Below are 17,422 nucleotides of genomic sequence, written 5' to 3' on the forward strand. Positions count from 1 at the left end.
AATCTTTCATGTTTGAGAAAAAAACTATTATTTTTCAGTTTATTTTTTCTTTCTATTTTTAAAGGAAAATAAAATAAAGATTAAAATAAGAGTTTGAACTAAAGAATGAATTTCTCTATTTATTTTCCACCCATCTAAACAAGAGAAAGAAAAGTAAATAAATAATAATAATAATAAATTTTACTTTTCCTTTCTTCTTCTTCTCTCCTTAAAGAAAAACTCTCAAACAGAAGGTAAAATAAAATTTTTTTCCTTTTATTTGTGACTCTGGAAAATAAAATTATCAGGCACTTTGACACTTTTATAAAGGGATGGATCTACAATATTAGAAGGTAATTAATAATTATAATTAAATCCATATGGATGGATCATCAATATTTAAAAGGTAATTAGTGATCATAATAAAACCCTTAATCTTATTGACTTTGTTTTATTGTTTCAAGTCTTTCAATAGGGTAAAACTATAGGATTTGATTCATTATTCAAACACGATTAAGTTGGCAACTAAGACTCTGATTAATCTTGATGTCTTTAGCTAAAGTCCATCAATTTAAATTGGTCTAGTGGTTTCCCATAGCTCTTATCAATTTGATTCCATTATTAATAAATTTATCATATATTTAAAAGTTACTCGATGTGTACTGACATAGTATGCCTATGTTACATTGGAACTTGTTGAGTTGGATAAGCATAAAAAAATATGATCTTATTTTAAGAGAAAATAAATAAAAAAACCAATAAGCACATTATTTTATTCATTGAATTTATTCGATTGGGATTGATTCGAAAATTGTATATGAAATTTAATACTAAACCAGATAAAACTGGTCCCAATTAAACTGGTAAGATTAATCATTCTAATTTCAAAAACATTGCTTTCAACCTTCAACTGTAATATACGGGTCAATGCAAAGTAATGGTTCTAACAAAAGAACACGAATCTAGAACCTGACATATACACACAATTTCTATTTGATACTATGCTTTTTTTGAAGTAAAATTAATGGATGAATTTTGTTATATTAAGTACATGGAAACCATGAAAGCTTGAATAATACTGAATCATGTTGAAACTTTGAGATCTTGTTTTTAAAAATTCAAAATGTACCATCAATACTGATAGAAATACATCAGTCTTCAATATATAACAATTTTTCTCACTTAATCTCACAAAAAGAAGGAAAAATTATACATTATAATTGTTATATTATGACAAGCTCTTTTTCATTGAATCTCATAGAATAAGGAAAATTATGCATTAATCATCATGTTCACTAGGTTTTAAGTTGATTTGCAAAGCTAAAAGTTAAACATGCTCATATGGAACTGCATCTCACAATGAAACAACAGCCAAACTATTCTTAATGATATGTGCATATATATATATGGTTGTTTTACCAGGGAAATTACATTTGTAAAGAAGGAGCATAGGGAGAGAAGGAAGAAGAGTAAGATCATTTTATCATTGATCATAACTAAATCCATAATTAAGAAAAAAAGACAGTAACTACTTGCATTTCGTACATATCATCTTTCTTTAGATTTTCAAGATTAACATCTATCATATAAAGAAGAAGAAAAAAACACCCAGTAACTTTGAAACTCATATAAAGCACATGAACATGATGCAGCCAAGAACACAACAGTTTCAATGCAAAACCTTATAGTTAAAAGTTAGCATGCACTGTACATCATTCAAGTTTGATCAGTTGGCATTCCTAAGGATCATGAGTTGAAAGGAAAAAGTAAAGCTGAAATATTCCTTGATTTAATGTATGTATAAAAGGTCAATCAAAATTTATGATGCATATTATATACAAGTCAGCCACCAAATCATCAATATCACCACATTGCCTGAATATAGAACACATCATTGTCCAATGTGAAAAAACATGAAAAATGATAATTAAACATGATTCCCATTTTGTGGCATATCTTTCTTAGATTTAGTTATTTCCTTTTACTGATTCTTTCAAGGATGATAAATTCAATAAGTTGTTCATTAAATAAATGAAGAAATTAGGCTCTTTAAAGTGATTTTCAAGATTATACATGTATCTGACACACAGAAATATGTGTATTTTTTATATGTACAATAATCCCTTGAAAAATACGAATGTAGATAGAGGAAGATGAAAAAATGAAAATTTTCTGGCTTTTACTGAACAGTTGAACCCTATAGAAAATCATATATTATCAGTAATAGATCAAATTTTAAACCTTTCAGCTAAGTATTTAACCATCCTCCACGTATAAAAATTATTTTGGTTTAATTCCACAGCATAATATCTGTAAAGAAAACCACAAATTTTCCAAACCCTAAATACAGCTGAGAATCCTTTCTCTTTTCCAACATATATTTTTATTTAACCAGAATAAGAGAGAGAATGCTTTGCAATCAAAAGCTGCAAATTTTCAAGAAACCCAGAAAACTAAATCATGTATAGCTTCAGAAAAAAAGGGTTAAGAAATTAATGGTAGTAAGAAAATGCCAAATCTGAAAATCAACCATCAAAAACTGTAGATTTTCATCAAATGGCCATGGGACAAGCAAACCTCCATAATTACTAATGTACAACAGCAGCAAAATGATTGTAAATGAGACTTTGTTACATATTCCAAAAACATCAAATACCACTTCCCCACCAAGAAAAAGAAAGGCACAAAACAAGGAGCTTGTGTCACTGATCTGAGACCTTGCATAAACAATAAAGTGTCCAAGATTATGATCAAGATCTAAAGAGAAACAAATCCAGAAAAAGAAGCAAAGAAACCCAAGAATCCAAAAAAAATAAAGGAGACTCCATGATTTGTAATGGTACAGAATTTAACCAAAAGGCAGACATACCTACTGAGACCAGGCGGTGGCAGTACAAAAACCTCCTGAAAAAAGCCAGTCAGAGCAAAAGCGAGCACTTAAAACTAAAAATGAAAAAGAAAAACTCCAGTTAACAGAGAGATTTCCAACATTTTACCAAATGGATTATGGGGCAACATCTAGTTAATAATATGAAACCTGGTGCAAGTTGGGGGTTAAGAAGCACAAAACCCTAGCAATGTTAGTGCATATATACTATCATAAAATAAACCAGAAAGAAAAAGAAAAACAAGAAATATGTATTTGTGAATATAAACAGCAGCAGTATCAAGACTGTATAACTGCTGTTCTTCTTAATAATAATTAAAAAATTAAAAAAGAAAAAACCAAATGACTTTACCTTCATCTTTGAGAAGTTAATATCAAAATGGATCACCTTAGGCCCATAGTACTGTTTAGAAATGGAGATAAAATTAGCCATTTATTGCCGCTGCAGCATCATCAAGATTCCCATATCAAAGGGACTATTGGATTGAAGCAAGAGAAAAAGAAAAAAAGAAAAAGAAAAGGGACCACAACAACCCACTAGCCCTAGATAAAGTTTGTGAATCTTGATGATGCTCCATCAGCAAACAGTGACTGGTGTAATGGTTTTCCTCTTTGCTTTTAGATCTTGGTAGTAATAATAATCATCATCTCTCCATGCAGACACAAAGAGATGATGGAAAAGGGAAAGACTTGGCTTTGCTAATAGCAAATTACATTTCTTGAATTTTTGTGTAAACAATGGCGCAACCCTAACCCTAACCCTAAATCTCATTTCATGAAACAAAAGTAAAGGCAAACAATTAAAAGCAAATCGGTGGACAGTTTTTATAACACATTAGAGAAAAAATAATAGCTTCAAAAGCTCAAATCCCATGTCTAGATATGTGAAATAAGAAAGACCCACTTGGTTAAAAAAAGGCTATTCTAATACTATACGATTATTCTCTGTTGCATAAACTGACAAGTACCAAAGACTCAAAAGGATTGGATTGGAGAAAAAGAATATGGAGAAAGAAGGAAAGAGAAAAATAAAAATGAAAACAAAAAAGGAGCCAATTATAAGCAAAAACAACTGTGAAGAAGAGGAAGAGAGTAAAGACTCAAGAGAAAGGTGATATGAGTTTTGAGGAGTTTTGAAGGGTATAAATACTGAAAAAGAGAGAAGAGAGAGGTTTCAAGCTCATCAAAAGGGTATTATAATGAATACAAGAGATATTAGGATTGGTTGGTGCTAAAGAGATATGTCAGTAGAGAGAGATGGTGTACCCACAACACAGTTATACATCGTAATCCTAGGTACCAAATTTACCGAAATCTTTAAATCCTGACTGACCAAGTCACTCTTTTCTCTACAGATATCAAAAGAATAATACCCAATTTAAGAATGAGGAAAATGAAACTTAATTCTTTAACCTCAGTAATAACGTTGCAGTTGTTTTTGATATAATGGATTGCGTCCTCTACAAACATTTTTCACAAGTGGGTAGAATTGACAGGCCCTGAACTGACCCCTCCATATATCAAGGGGGCTGGATCTGTGATGAGATGAGGTTTGGATCTTCAACAAAAGGGTCAACAGAGTTTTCTTGTTTTGATCCTTCTTTTGCCGTTTTTAGACCCTTTTAAGCTCTTTATTTTCTTGGTGTGAGTTTTTCTTTTGCTAGTTTATACCCTTTTTAGTTTTTATGGCTGTTTTTAAGTTTTAGGTCTAGTCTAATTCATATAATACTACCTAACTTATAACAATTATATGTATTGGATATGTATAATACTTATTTAATTTAATTCTCTAGTATACGATTTTCATTGACCTATTGCTGTGTTTGAGCAAATAGTTCTCATGCTACACACACATATATATATTCATTATCAGTGCCATATAGCTATTGTTTTTGCAATTGAAAAAAAAAAAATAAAGGAAGAAGAAGAAGAAGTAAATTGAATAGTTGTGTTAATTATTTTCTTTACATTTCATGCTTGATTCAGAGCTATGGTCAGGTTATAATTATTTGATTTCAGTAGGGACATCGAAAGGTACATGAATGTCAAATTTGCATTACCTAAGGGTCATCTGCAGTACTACAATATGCTAGTCTTTTCTGAATTCATTTGTTCTATGCATTATGAGAATTACATTGTTTCAGTACATCAAAGGAATTATTAAAAAGCTGTGAGAATTGAAATCCTGACCTCATACAATAATGAGAGACATTTATAATTACCAACTTTTTATCTATTGCACGTATTACAATTATTATTTCACACGTGATTCGATTCATTTTGACAGTTCCACTAGACCCATTTATAAATTATACTCCAATTGCATTTGAATTTATCTTGAAGAGTATAATATTCTATGTATATAACTGTTCCTGATTTGTTGTTCTTATAGCTTTAAGGTTCTCTTTTAGAATTCCATCACCATCTCAGTTATAGCTTCTCTTTTATTATTTTTCTCATATTTAGGAGCTTCTTTCATTAGAAATCTTTGGCAAACCATACTTTCTAATATCTTTTCTATGCTTTGCAAATAATAGACTATGATTTTAATTGCATGAAATTTGAATTTCTAGTAAAACTCTAACTTTCTTATTAATAAGTATATATATATACATATAAGAAAACTTTAAGCTCATATTAGTCATGAGTTGAGAACGAAAATTGAACTCTACTAAATCTAATATTATGTTATTCATTATAGTTTAGTTGTAGAGCGATCAACTATTAACTTACTGGTCGTAGGTTTAGAGAAGAAATTGGATTCATTATGAATTTCAACAAGAGGTTGGTTTCGTTCCAAATTAAGATAATTTAAGATATTATTATGTATTTTTCTGTTAATCTTTCACTAGCATTGTGTACATGTTAATGGTTGCAACTTCATGAGCATAGAAGACTTACCAAATATTGACATATATAGAGCGAAATTGGAATACAAAATTACATATTCTATCTTTATTTTTATAAGAAAAAACGGTTTAGTGATATTCTTATACATAAAACAAGTTTAAAATAAATAAGATTGAAAAGAAGGTTAGTTTTGTCAATCTAGGTTACATGATAATTAATATGGAGTGCAATTATATATTCTTGGAGTTTAAAGAAATCTCCACCGTATAAAATAAAGTTCATTAAAAATGAAAAGGTCAACCCTTGTATAGGATTTTATAAAATCATTGTAGTTGAAGATATTTCTGGGTCTCTGTTCAAAGGGAGAAGGCCATATTGGATGGGTTTACGACAAAATGTAAATGATCTATATTCTTATGATATATGACATCATTGTTCTCCTTAATTCAAAAGATTTTCCTAAGTTATTTGATTGATCTTAGATGAATTAAGAAAAGACAAACATTGATTGCAATTATGCAACTCAGTGGGAATTAAGATGAGATGTGTTACACAAATCTCTCTTTCGATTCAGTGTACAATTGTTTACTAGTAGCACACGCAACATTCACTCAACTTGCTGTAAAATAACCAAATTATGGTCCCTTTCCCACAAAAATACCAATGTAAATATAAAGGTAATTATGGAATTTTAGATAAGCTTTAGCTCATCAGGACAACGAAGGAGGCCAGGAGGCCACCATTTTATGGTTGAAAATTATAGTTTAGCTAGGTTTGGAGTATATACTATAATTAATAAAAAAAAAACGCATATATTAGTATTTTATTTATTTTTCTTTATTCTAGGTTTAATTTTTACATTCTGTCTACTAGATGTACCAAATTAGCTAGCTTTTTAAACTATAAAATCTTTAACCTTGAGCAACTTTTCAAAGGAATGAGAGTGACAAAGATTAAATTCTGAAATTATTCTACTCCTAAATTAGCAGCGTCAACAGCCATAAAACCCTAAAAGCAATTCTTCAAAATCAATATTCTATCAGAGGCTTAAACTCATACATTTTCTTTATCATATTCATAAAGTTGCTAAGGACGTTGTTTATATAAACATATAGAAAATTAAAGAGATAAGCATCCAATAGAAATAAGATTATGTAAGACACATGGCATTCATATGTCACTAATGAAAATTTCTTTTTCCTCTAATCATGGTAAACAAAACAAGATTAAAAAGATTAAGAAAAAAAAAAAAGACAACAGAGGTATCAAATCATAATACCCTATTTTCGATTGATGTAATGATTTCACAGGCACCTGCTGCGATTAAGGATAGGAAAAAGACATTACAACTTAGTCAAAGCAACACAGCCATGAAAGAAAAAAACATATACAAGTAAATAACATAAGTTTACCTGCGATGAATACTGTGTGGTTATATTAATTATTGGATTATATTAGGTTAGACACGTTTCTCGAATAAATTACATAGATCGTCTTAAATGGTTAAGTACCGGTACCAGTTAAAAAATGGGAAGGCGGCCGGCCATATAGCCCTTCCAAACCTCAAAGGCACGGTACTGCAGTGAACCAAATAGAAAACCAACACCACACATTGAAGCAGGAAACGAAAAAACAAATTTAAAGTTAAAACTAGAGAGATGTGACATTGATGTGGGTGCAGGTGTACGGACACATTGAGAGAGAGAGAGAGAGAGGAAGGAAACAGGCGTCGGACACGGAGAAGTGGAAGGTTACTTGGCCAGCTCTCCCACACACTACAAACATCCTCCTCGTACGGACACACTTCTTGCAGAAACATAATGCTAAAGAAAAAGAAGAAAAAAAAAAAGCATTTTTGGTAACAGTGTTTTGCATTAGTATTCAATCTCATTGGTAATGGTTTTGATTTCCATTACTAAAAGACTTAACTATCCGAACTCGAATCTCTTAAATAATAATTTTTTTGCACGCGAACACCAATTCTTAAATAATTATATTAAATTTTTATTATATGATATTATTCTATAGTAAGATAAACATTTTTAAAGAATTTTAAAATTAATGCAGCCGATTGCAATTTATTGATTTAGAATTTTTAAAGTTTACATAACTCAAGTGTTCTTACTGGACCACTGGAAATTTGCTCAGAGCTTGAGAACAGAAGTAAAAAGAGGGATTAAATCTTTTGTAACATCTCTAGAAGATCATAATTGGAGGTGATTTGGAATTTGAATTTAGAGATGTTAATGTAAATTGTATGTAATTTATGAGCTTTATCTTTTATGCATTGGGAGAATCATGGTATTTTTCATGAATTCTTTGTATGAGAGAGGGAGGGAAAAGGGAGGAAGCCAGAATAGGGAGGAAAATTAAGGGATATTTCAGATTTTTCTTTGCTTGGGAAAGACAGAAAAATAGAAAGCGAAAAGGAGAAAATGGAGGTAATGTAAGTACTCTATTCCTCTCAGAATAAACTTGACAACTAATAATTATCTAAGACTTAGAATTAATTTAGACAATGCTTTTAACAAATAGCTATTGTGATGGACCTCTCCAAAATAAAACCCCCAAGTGGCCCTATTAATTAAATTGATTACATCAAGTTAATTTTATTGATTAATGAGAGAAAGTTGCACCCCATTGTTTTCCATTGCTGTAAGATAAGATGAACTTTTGAATTGGATGGATTCTCATAACAGAATTCCTTTACTTATTTAAAATGGAACATACACATAAAAGAAATTCCATATCTATTTGTGAATTAAGTTAAATTATTTAGTTGAATAAAAGAAGATTCAATTATTCTGTAAATTCTTTTCTTGCATCAATATAGTATGAACTTATTTTTTTACACAAATGAATCTAAGTTCACTTCAATGATTAATAGTTTTATTTTATTCATTAAAAGTTCAATAAATAGTAAATTATACAACAGAAGTCCCTCATAATGCATATTGGTCTAAGATGATAGTTAAAGGTTCACAAATCACTCGTATATAGATTTCCTAATTAAGGAAGGTACAATTTATGACTAGCCAACTAACTGGCGAAACAATTGGGAAAGCCATAAAAGAGCTGCCAATCTGACTTGATATAAAACCTCATGCTCAAAGAGACCCACACATGGGTCGATAAAATGACATACCAACAAGAATTTGGTACCAATATTTATATTCTCCAATCAAACAAAAAATAAATATACACAACATACAATTATAATTGGAAAACACTACTGAAATATATGGAACTTGATATTCATAGTCTCATGCTCGGATTTTTTTAATTGCAGCTGGCAGGTCAATTTTTAGAAATCATAAACTTACCTTTTAAATCCAGTAAAAACAACTATATGAACCTATATCACATAAAACAATTAAAGAACTTTTTTAATTATAATGATGTAATCCAAATTACATGAAAAGAAAATATTCATTTCAATATTTCGAGTCTCATAAAATTTAAAAAAACTTTTCGAATAGTTACATTTTAAGATTTTTTCAGAGCCAATATGTTTAATATTTAATTACATTCTCTTCCATTTTGACATGTAATTGAATTTATTTTTGCACCTTCGTACCTTATAAATTTATCTGCTAGTAATAAACTTCTGTTTAGACATCTTACCCTTATTGTAAGTTTCACTTACGTCTGGGGTCAAGTTGTCACACCAATAATGTAAGAAACAACCCATTGTAGTTCAAAGGTAGGAATATTTGAGATTAAAGACATGTCTCCATTATCCGAAATTAAGGAATTGAATTGCTGTAATACATTTGTGATAGATTTAATAGAAGGGTCCATTTGCATAGGTCCCTGTCAGTTCAGTCCCAGATAAAGCAAAAACGTAACCTTAACTAAGAGAGAATATATTAGAGGACATAATACTTGATTTTAATTGCTTCTTCATCGATTTGCTAGAGATCTTCTTTTTACACATATAGTACTATATATATAGCTGCTTTTTTCTGGTGGCCTACAACCTTGTCATCCTTTTTAAAACCCAAAATAAAGTTGTTCTTGTGATTATTATTATTATTGTTTTTCTTTTTGTGTCTGCATGTATTTACATAAGAGTCCATTAATCTAGTACTCTCCCAGCTACCAATCTTTGTTTCTGTTTCCAGCTAAAAGCCACACCCTTCATAGCAGTGTCCTTTTTTTTTTTTTTTCTTTCCCCTTACACCTTTTTAAAATACTTTCTTATTTCTAAATAGCATGGATTTTAATTCTCAGTTTAATCATCTGGGCAAAAACAAAATATCTTGTGTTTAATTATTTTAAATTGGGTTTCAATATTTGCAGAATCTTGATATTATGTATATAGTAAATTTATAAAAGAAAAAAACTCAATTAATGTGATCCAACCATATTACACATGAATAATAATATAGTTTGTACATATATGTAAATGATATGATTTTAATTTGTGTATTCTTTTCCTGTTGAATAGATAAATAAAGGACAGACCTATTCTATACACTAAAAGTTTCGTAAATAGCCTAAACATATGCAAGAAGCTGATGCATTGAAATGATATGTCAAACTCAAAAATATATGCAGCTAAAAGCAAAGCTAGCCCAGAAATCTCGCTGAGAGCTCACTCCACCCAGCAGATCTCTGTGTCGTATTATACAGCAATATTAGAGCACATAGCTTACTCCAAATGGAAACCCATTTCTTCACAGTCTACTCTTCGTTTAGCCTTCTTTCAGTTCCCCCTTTTTCTTTCTTTCTATACACACACGCTATCTCTTCCCTTTTCCTCACTGTTTCTTCTTCTTTTAGTTCCTTTTCTTTATTATCATATTGTCCCTGCACCAAGTCTAAATTCATATGTGATAGCTTTTGTATATACATAGTTAGTCGATTTAATCTCATGCTGATTATTAATTTTATCCTCACATATTTGTATGTTTTTTCTTTCAGCCCAAGGCTATTTTTTCTTTTTTTGAAAACAAGAAGAAATTTCATTAAACTGAATTCCAAGAAATAACATGAGAAAGGAAAAACATACATTAACAATTTAAATCTTTTGAGTTGGTTGGTTTTTTTTAATACTCTGTTAAATAGCTCCTGCACTTTAATTTATGTTGTAAAATTCATCTGAAAAAGTACAAAATTTAATCTTATAGTTTAACGTTTTGATATAAGAGGTCTTATAATTTTTATAATAATATTGTAACACTTAGAAATAACAAAATTAGTGATTTGTGTTCAAATTCATTACACTGTTGATAATTTTAGAAATTAAATTTTAAATAATTTCTAAACATTGCAAAACTGATTTTATCGTTTAGATGGTAAAAGAGTAGATTTACATCATCCAAAATTGTCCTAGTTGAATAAGATTTTTAAAAAATCAAATTATATAATTATATTTTCTCTTTTTATTTTTTTCTCTAAACTAAATGTTTCAGAAAATAGAATCACAAACAATTAATATCCAAACAAATAAACTATAACTATTAAATTAATGATATTAATAATTTTAAATATAAATTATTAATGATTTAACTTTAGAAATACTAAAATATTATAAAAAGAATCCATAGAATTCTTTTCGTCAAACAGTTCTACTTTCCCCTTATTTTATTTATGTGTTACTTTTAACCAATTAAAAAGAGGATAAGTACTACAAGCTTGTAACGGGAGAAGTGTTTCTCATGTAAAAAGAAAACAAGAGAAGTCTTCAATTGATCAAATGATAAAAGATACATGATATATACATTCAACAAAGTACACAAATTAATCCCTAATTAATAGTAAATTTTGAACTCTCAGGAGTTTAAATCTCTACTATGACAAGGCAAAGTACAATTAGAACCCAATTTGCATGTTAAGAAAAGCATTAGATGAGACATCGGACAGGCTAAAAATACAATCCAATAAATCTGAAGAATCAGGTGATTTTGTGACTGCAAATCATGAAGAATTTTTAGGTAATCGCGTACTAGATCATATGCCTATGAAAATCACATCTGAATATATATATATATATATATACTTGAACCATCGATAAATGAGAAAGACTGGCTTTTACTTGCAGGAATATATATAAATATCTGAGTGACTTAAGACACCAACTACTGTGGGGTTGTTGTTCATTAGGGTAAAACAACTCTATCCATCAACTTGCCATTAAAAGGTCTCTCTTTTCTTTAAGATCAAGCAGTAAATCAGTCCCATATATTATATAATTATTATGTGAGTATTTATGGTAAAAATAAATAATAATAATAAAAACTAAATCAGTGTCTAGAGAGAGAGAGAGAATTGTGCAAGTAATTAAACGCAGAGTAAATGGGTGAGTTTGGACTTTGATGTAATAATGAATAAAGGATTTGATGGAGATGGCGATGATGCCATGCAACGCATGCAACTAGGGTTTCTTTTTTTTGATCTGTGACCATTTTGTTCAATCTATCTGATGTGATCACATCACATGACGCCATTGCAATTAATCTATCCAAGAAAATGTCTTATAAGCTTATCACCTGATCGCTCTCTCTCTCTCACTCTTCCTTTTTTCGAACACAAATTTTCCATATATTTAAGGTTGGCTTCTCTTCTTTGACCTGTAGGCCATGCCTCGATTTAATACAAACACTGCTTAGAAGAGATCAACAGTATAATTGATTGAGGGTGGCCTGATGAACCCTACGAATTTTGCAATTTGTTCCCACAACAACACAAATCCATTCAGTATTTACCACCGTAAAAATTGAAGTACTAATTATTTGGAGATGTCATTTTGATGTAGCCATGTAGGTTAGGTTGATGATTTAAAATGGGGAATGGCTTTGGTGTATTATACTTCAGGGTTAAATATATGTCACGTATTATATTTTACATAGAACAATAGAATATAATTTAGATTTTATAATTATTCCACACATATAATTTATTCAACTAAAAAATCCAGTTAAAAAAACTAAAAAGTTTGTGTTCGGTTCTAGAAATAGGTCATTACTACCTTAAGTAAAAACTTTCTCACAAGGGACTTCAAAAGGCCAAAACTTTTCTATTTTAAGGTTTGTTTTAAATTTTTATATTATATTTTTCGCCGAGAGTTTAATTTTCTTTTTGGACCGACTGAGAGCAAATATATTATGCTTACGTTCTGACTATGTATCAGTTTTATTTTTCTTAAATATGTCGAGACATATACAATTCTAGTCATTGACATACTAGTGAAGAAGTAGAGTTTTGTTTGACCCTAGAAAAAAAAATGTAAATAATGGATAAACAAGTTTAAGGGAGGGATTCAGGGATGAAATATCGAGCACCCAATATCAACAGTTTGGGACCAGAAAAGGTGTATAAGACTGTTAAAATCCTTGTGCTTGGCTATGACACGAATTCAAATTCAAAATGAAGGAGTTCATATATGTGCAAAACTAGACAACATATTATTGCTGAATTATAAGAGATAATCTTTGATAGTTTTGATGAGACGTTCATCCATCACGTTTTGCACGCATAGGATCCCATATCCTTGATTAAAAAGAAATTGCAAGAAATGGTACAGTTTAGAGCATTGACTTACCAACAAAATGCATGTAAGAGAGTAGATTACAGAGGACACATATCAACCACCTGAACATATGGCATCCAATGCACCTTTCAGACACCAAAGAATCTAGGGCTTCAGATCACTAATTGTACTACAAATTGTACCTTCCTTAGTAAAATGATTCAACAATACCATAAAGATTTCTCATCTTTTAATCTTCCTAATTTTTTTTTAAGATTTCTCTCGTTTCGTCCACCGATGATCAGTATTACTTTTCAAAATGTACAATAAATAATAGATTAATGACTTTAGGATTCGAGTTTGCAATACTTGCATCACCAAGTGTGTGCTAGGAAAATAATAAATGCTAATGTTTAGTTGAAACTCGTTTAAGAATTTATTTCATTGGAGAAAAATACAGGAAAGATAAAATAAAATAAAAATGATAAAGTTGAAAGGATATTTTGATGTTATAGAATACATTGATAAACTAATGCGGAATTAATTGTAATTTCTATCTATTACGGTAGAAATTAGTTTAGGTATAACAAATTTTATACAAATTTAAATATATAGAATTCTAAATTAACTTTCATTTTATTCATAATACATAAATTTTATAAATTTCAATTAAATATAATAAAAACATATGCATTAAGTGTTGAGAAGGAATACGATTATAGCATTGGATATTGATAGATCAAAAGAGTACTGCAAAATGAAAAAGATAAGGGAATCAAAGTGGGGTGTTGGTGTCTCCGGCTTGAAGCCCAACACTTTTGTATAATGTAAGGACTCCGTCAGACATTTCATGTATCAACACTTTAAGACTAACTTCAAATAATAAATAATAAGAGTGTTTATTCTAATTTTGAATTTAAACTCTCGCCTTTATAAAGAATAAGTACCACTTATTATAACCCATGACCATTGAACTTTATATAAACTACCAAAAGAAAGAAAAGCACCGTAGCATATTGTGTAATTCAAAATTAGAAAATGTGGAGGAGTAGGTTATATGAGGATAGTTTATTGGACTTGGTCTTTGAGGTCTTCCATAATATATAATTTATTTGATATTATAATGATTTCTTACTTTTTATGTAATTATATGGTGAAAATGAGATTGGAAAAGGAGGTATGATTTCTGCGGCTTAGATTTATTGGGCCTTCAAATGGATGACAGTAAGAAAAAAAGAAGACTTATCCGTGAAAATAATTTAAACCCATTTGGACTATTGATTTACAGAAACCCACCATTAAATAGTGATGAAATTGTGTTGGACTTGTCATATAGCTTGGCCCAAATCTTCCCAAATTCCATTCGTGAGGACCCTGAGTTGCATCATAACATTTCTCTCTCAAGACCATTTTCATAGTGAAGGTGACAGTGAATGGTTATGAAAAAAGAAAATTAGCTTAATTGTGGTTGGTTTTGTTTTGGTTTGACAGCATAATAATAGTCTCTTTCACTCGAAGTCGTAGTAGGGTACACTTTCCTCTATATTTAAATCTTTATTGAATCAACCACACGTGCAGAGAAGGGGTTTAGTGAGAAAAATAATTCCTTGCTTATAGGAACTGGTTACCTACCCTTTACCTTCCACTTCCCACAGAAGCAAGCTTTGGGTTTGACTCAAGGATGGATTCGGATTCAGATTTAGCTGGATTGATAAGGATTTTTGCTTTTGGTGGTAAAATGTCTTGAGGTTTTCTTACATATTTTATAGAGTTAATTTTTTATGGAATGAAAATTAATAAGAAAAATACGAAATCCAAAATGATCCATCTAATAAATTTTTATTCCCTATTGACGCTAACAATTAACGTATACTAATCAAATTTTCTGTTAAAAAAAGTTTAACTACCAAGTACTTTTATCAATTAAGCTAGTCAATGCCAATAATCAGGGCCTGCATTTCTACATAACAGAATAACAACTACTAAACCAGGGACAATTATCAGAGTTAGATGTATCCAAGCTTTTTGAGTTGTTGTGACTCATCCAGTGTACAAAGTCATCTCCAAATATTTGCAGAGGTGAAAAAAAGAATGGATACAATAGTATAAATCCAAAATGAAAACCACTGTTTTCCTGTACCTTATCACAGAAAATCTATATAATATAATAATTTTTATGAACAAAATATGGTTGATCGGTAGAATCAATGATTTCCTGGGGGGAAACGACACTTCCATTAAAACTAAAACCAGAATAAGTACATGCCATTGCCATATGATACAAAATGGCAAATAAATTTAAAATTTTGGCACAGTGTAATAAAATTCTAATCATTGAATTACTTTTTTCCCCTAATAACGAAGCTTTTATGATCCGTAAAAGCTTTTATACAAAAACGACGACTTTCTTCACATGGCATGCATGTATATATATATGAACCTTGCAAATAAAATTTCTCAACTGAAAAGCCCTACTCAGCTACTATCACAGGCTCCTCTATCTACAACAAAATACTACCAGAAAAAAAGGGTCGAATAATTAGACTTGTAACAAGATCACCCAATCTCACAGATCTTTAGACTTTCAAGCACAAGAAGCTTCCCTTCTTGGTGTAATCAAGAAAAAAGCTTCAAGATCAGGCGGTTGAAAGTACCCATCTTTTGGCGGGTCTCTTTGCTTTATATGAACTGGTTTCTTCCTCGGTGCAGGTGGGCATGCCACTGGTGCCGCCGGTATTCGACACTCGCGGCGGATCGGAGTCCTGCATCCTTCATGATCCACTTCCATTCTTGCAGAACAAGCTCTTTTTTTTTTTACTATTTAAAAACAAAATGTTTTTTTAAAATCAAAGCGTATGGCTGTTCTGGCTTTTTTTTTTTGGTTTTGGGTTTATCAGAGTGGCCTTTTTATAGTAATTTAGTCATTAGGCTAAATTGAGATAGGCGCCAGCTTGTGAGGGAAGATGTTGCGGTTTGACTTATCCGATTGTGTGGTGGAAGCAACTTCGTGGCCGTGGTTACATGGACCCACAACCTTAAAAATAAAAAGAATAAAAGAAAATATGGACACTTTTGTCTTGCGTATCATGCCAATCACCATAGTTTCCTTTCCTTTCCTTAACAACACGAAGGATGCTTTCTCTGAAAGGCCCTGACTGAAGTTTCCAGGACATTTTAAGATACACACACCTTGTTCTTGTTCTTGTTACAGAGAGCAGTGATAACTTAACTTCGGCTCCTATAAAAGATGCAGCCGCTGAGCCTTCTACTTGTTGAACTGGAAGCCAATAGGAAAGTGCCAATGGGGGCTTGGTGGTGTCCTAACCCACCCACTCCCATGATTTTGTTAATAAAAAGCTCCAAAGTGATGGGAGAATTACTGAAGTTCATGTGAGTTGGCTAAATTTGAAGACAGTAAAGCATCATTCCAATATTAAAAAATAATAATAATAATAAGTAGACATTTTTAGAGAGCTAATCAGCAACTGTATTTGAATTTGCTTTGGATAAGAATTGCTATTATTTACAAGATAACAAAGAAGAAAGAATTAATCTTCTCTAATATTTGTACAATTTCCCTGGGGGCTTCTTCTTTGTGGTCCAAACACTCCTATTGAAATTTGAACTGCCATTGAAATGACTGTTTGTAGAATAACACCTATGATTATGAACCTGGCTTTACTCAGAAAATGATAACCCAATGCTGCACGACAATTCCTATTTGGTTTTGCCAAAGGAATGGAAGAAGATAGAACCTCTCTCTCTCTCTCTCTCTCTCTCTCTCTCTCATCCTTGTAAATGGAAGCCATTCCTATTTGGGTCTCTCTCTGTCTTCTGCTAATTTACTGAAGGAGGCTTCTAATTGGGACTCCTCTTGTATTGGTTTGCTCTGCGCTGCTTTCCTCTACTGCCAAACCTTTTTGCCTCATCATCTTCTGCCCACATACGAGGCCTACTACTCTCTCAATTACACTCAGTGGATGAATTGAGGACAATTTCCATTAGGCACAAACTGGTTTCTTTCCTCCCGAATAACCCTACTTATTATACTTGCATATTATTGTCTCCGCAATCTTCACATTGTTGGATATATATTTTATATTTCAAAAGGCTTTTTATTTCACATCACCTTCACTTTAGTTTTAAAAAGTTTTTATTGTTTAGGCTTATAAAGAACTTTGCAAGGTGTTGGACTCACCCTCACAAAAATTAAGTCAAAAATCCAATTTAAA

The 17,422-nt window shown here is 30.8% G+C and overlaps 1 long non-coding RNA gene across 1 annotated transcript; it reads right to left on the reverse strand.

The window, feature by feature from the left end:
* Positions 1-2,548: 2,548 nt before the first annotated feature.
* LOC125370348 lies at positions 2,549-4,438 on the reverse strand. Its single transcript, XR_007216237.1, has 2 exons — positions 3,219-4,438; positions 2,549-2,922 (listed from the first exon to the last, which is right to left on the reverse strand). It is a non-coding gene; the product is annotated as an uncharacterized LOC125370348 (long non-coding RNA).
* Positions 4,439-17,422: the final 12,984 nt, after the last annotated feature.

This window comes from Ricinus communis, chromosome 6, assembly GCF_019578655.1.
Source record: "Ricinus communis isolate WT05 ecotype wild-type chromosome 6, ASM1957865v1, whole genome shotgun sequence".
In the NCBI taxonomy this organism is placed as follows: domain Eukaryota; kingdom Viridiplantae; phylum Streptophyta; class Magnoliopsida; order Malpighiales; family Euphorbiaceae; genus Ricinus; species Ricinus communis.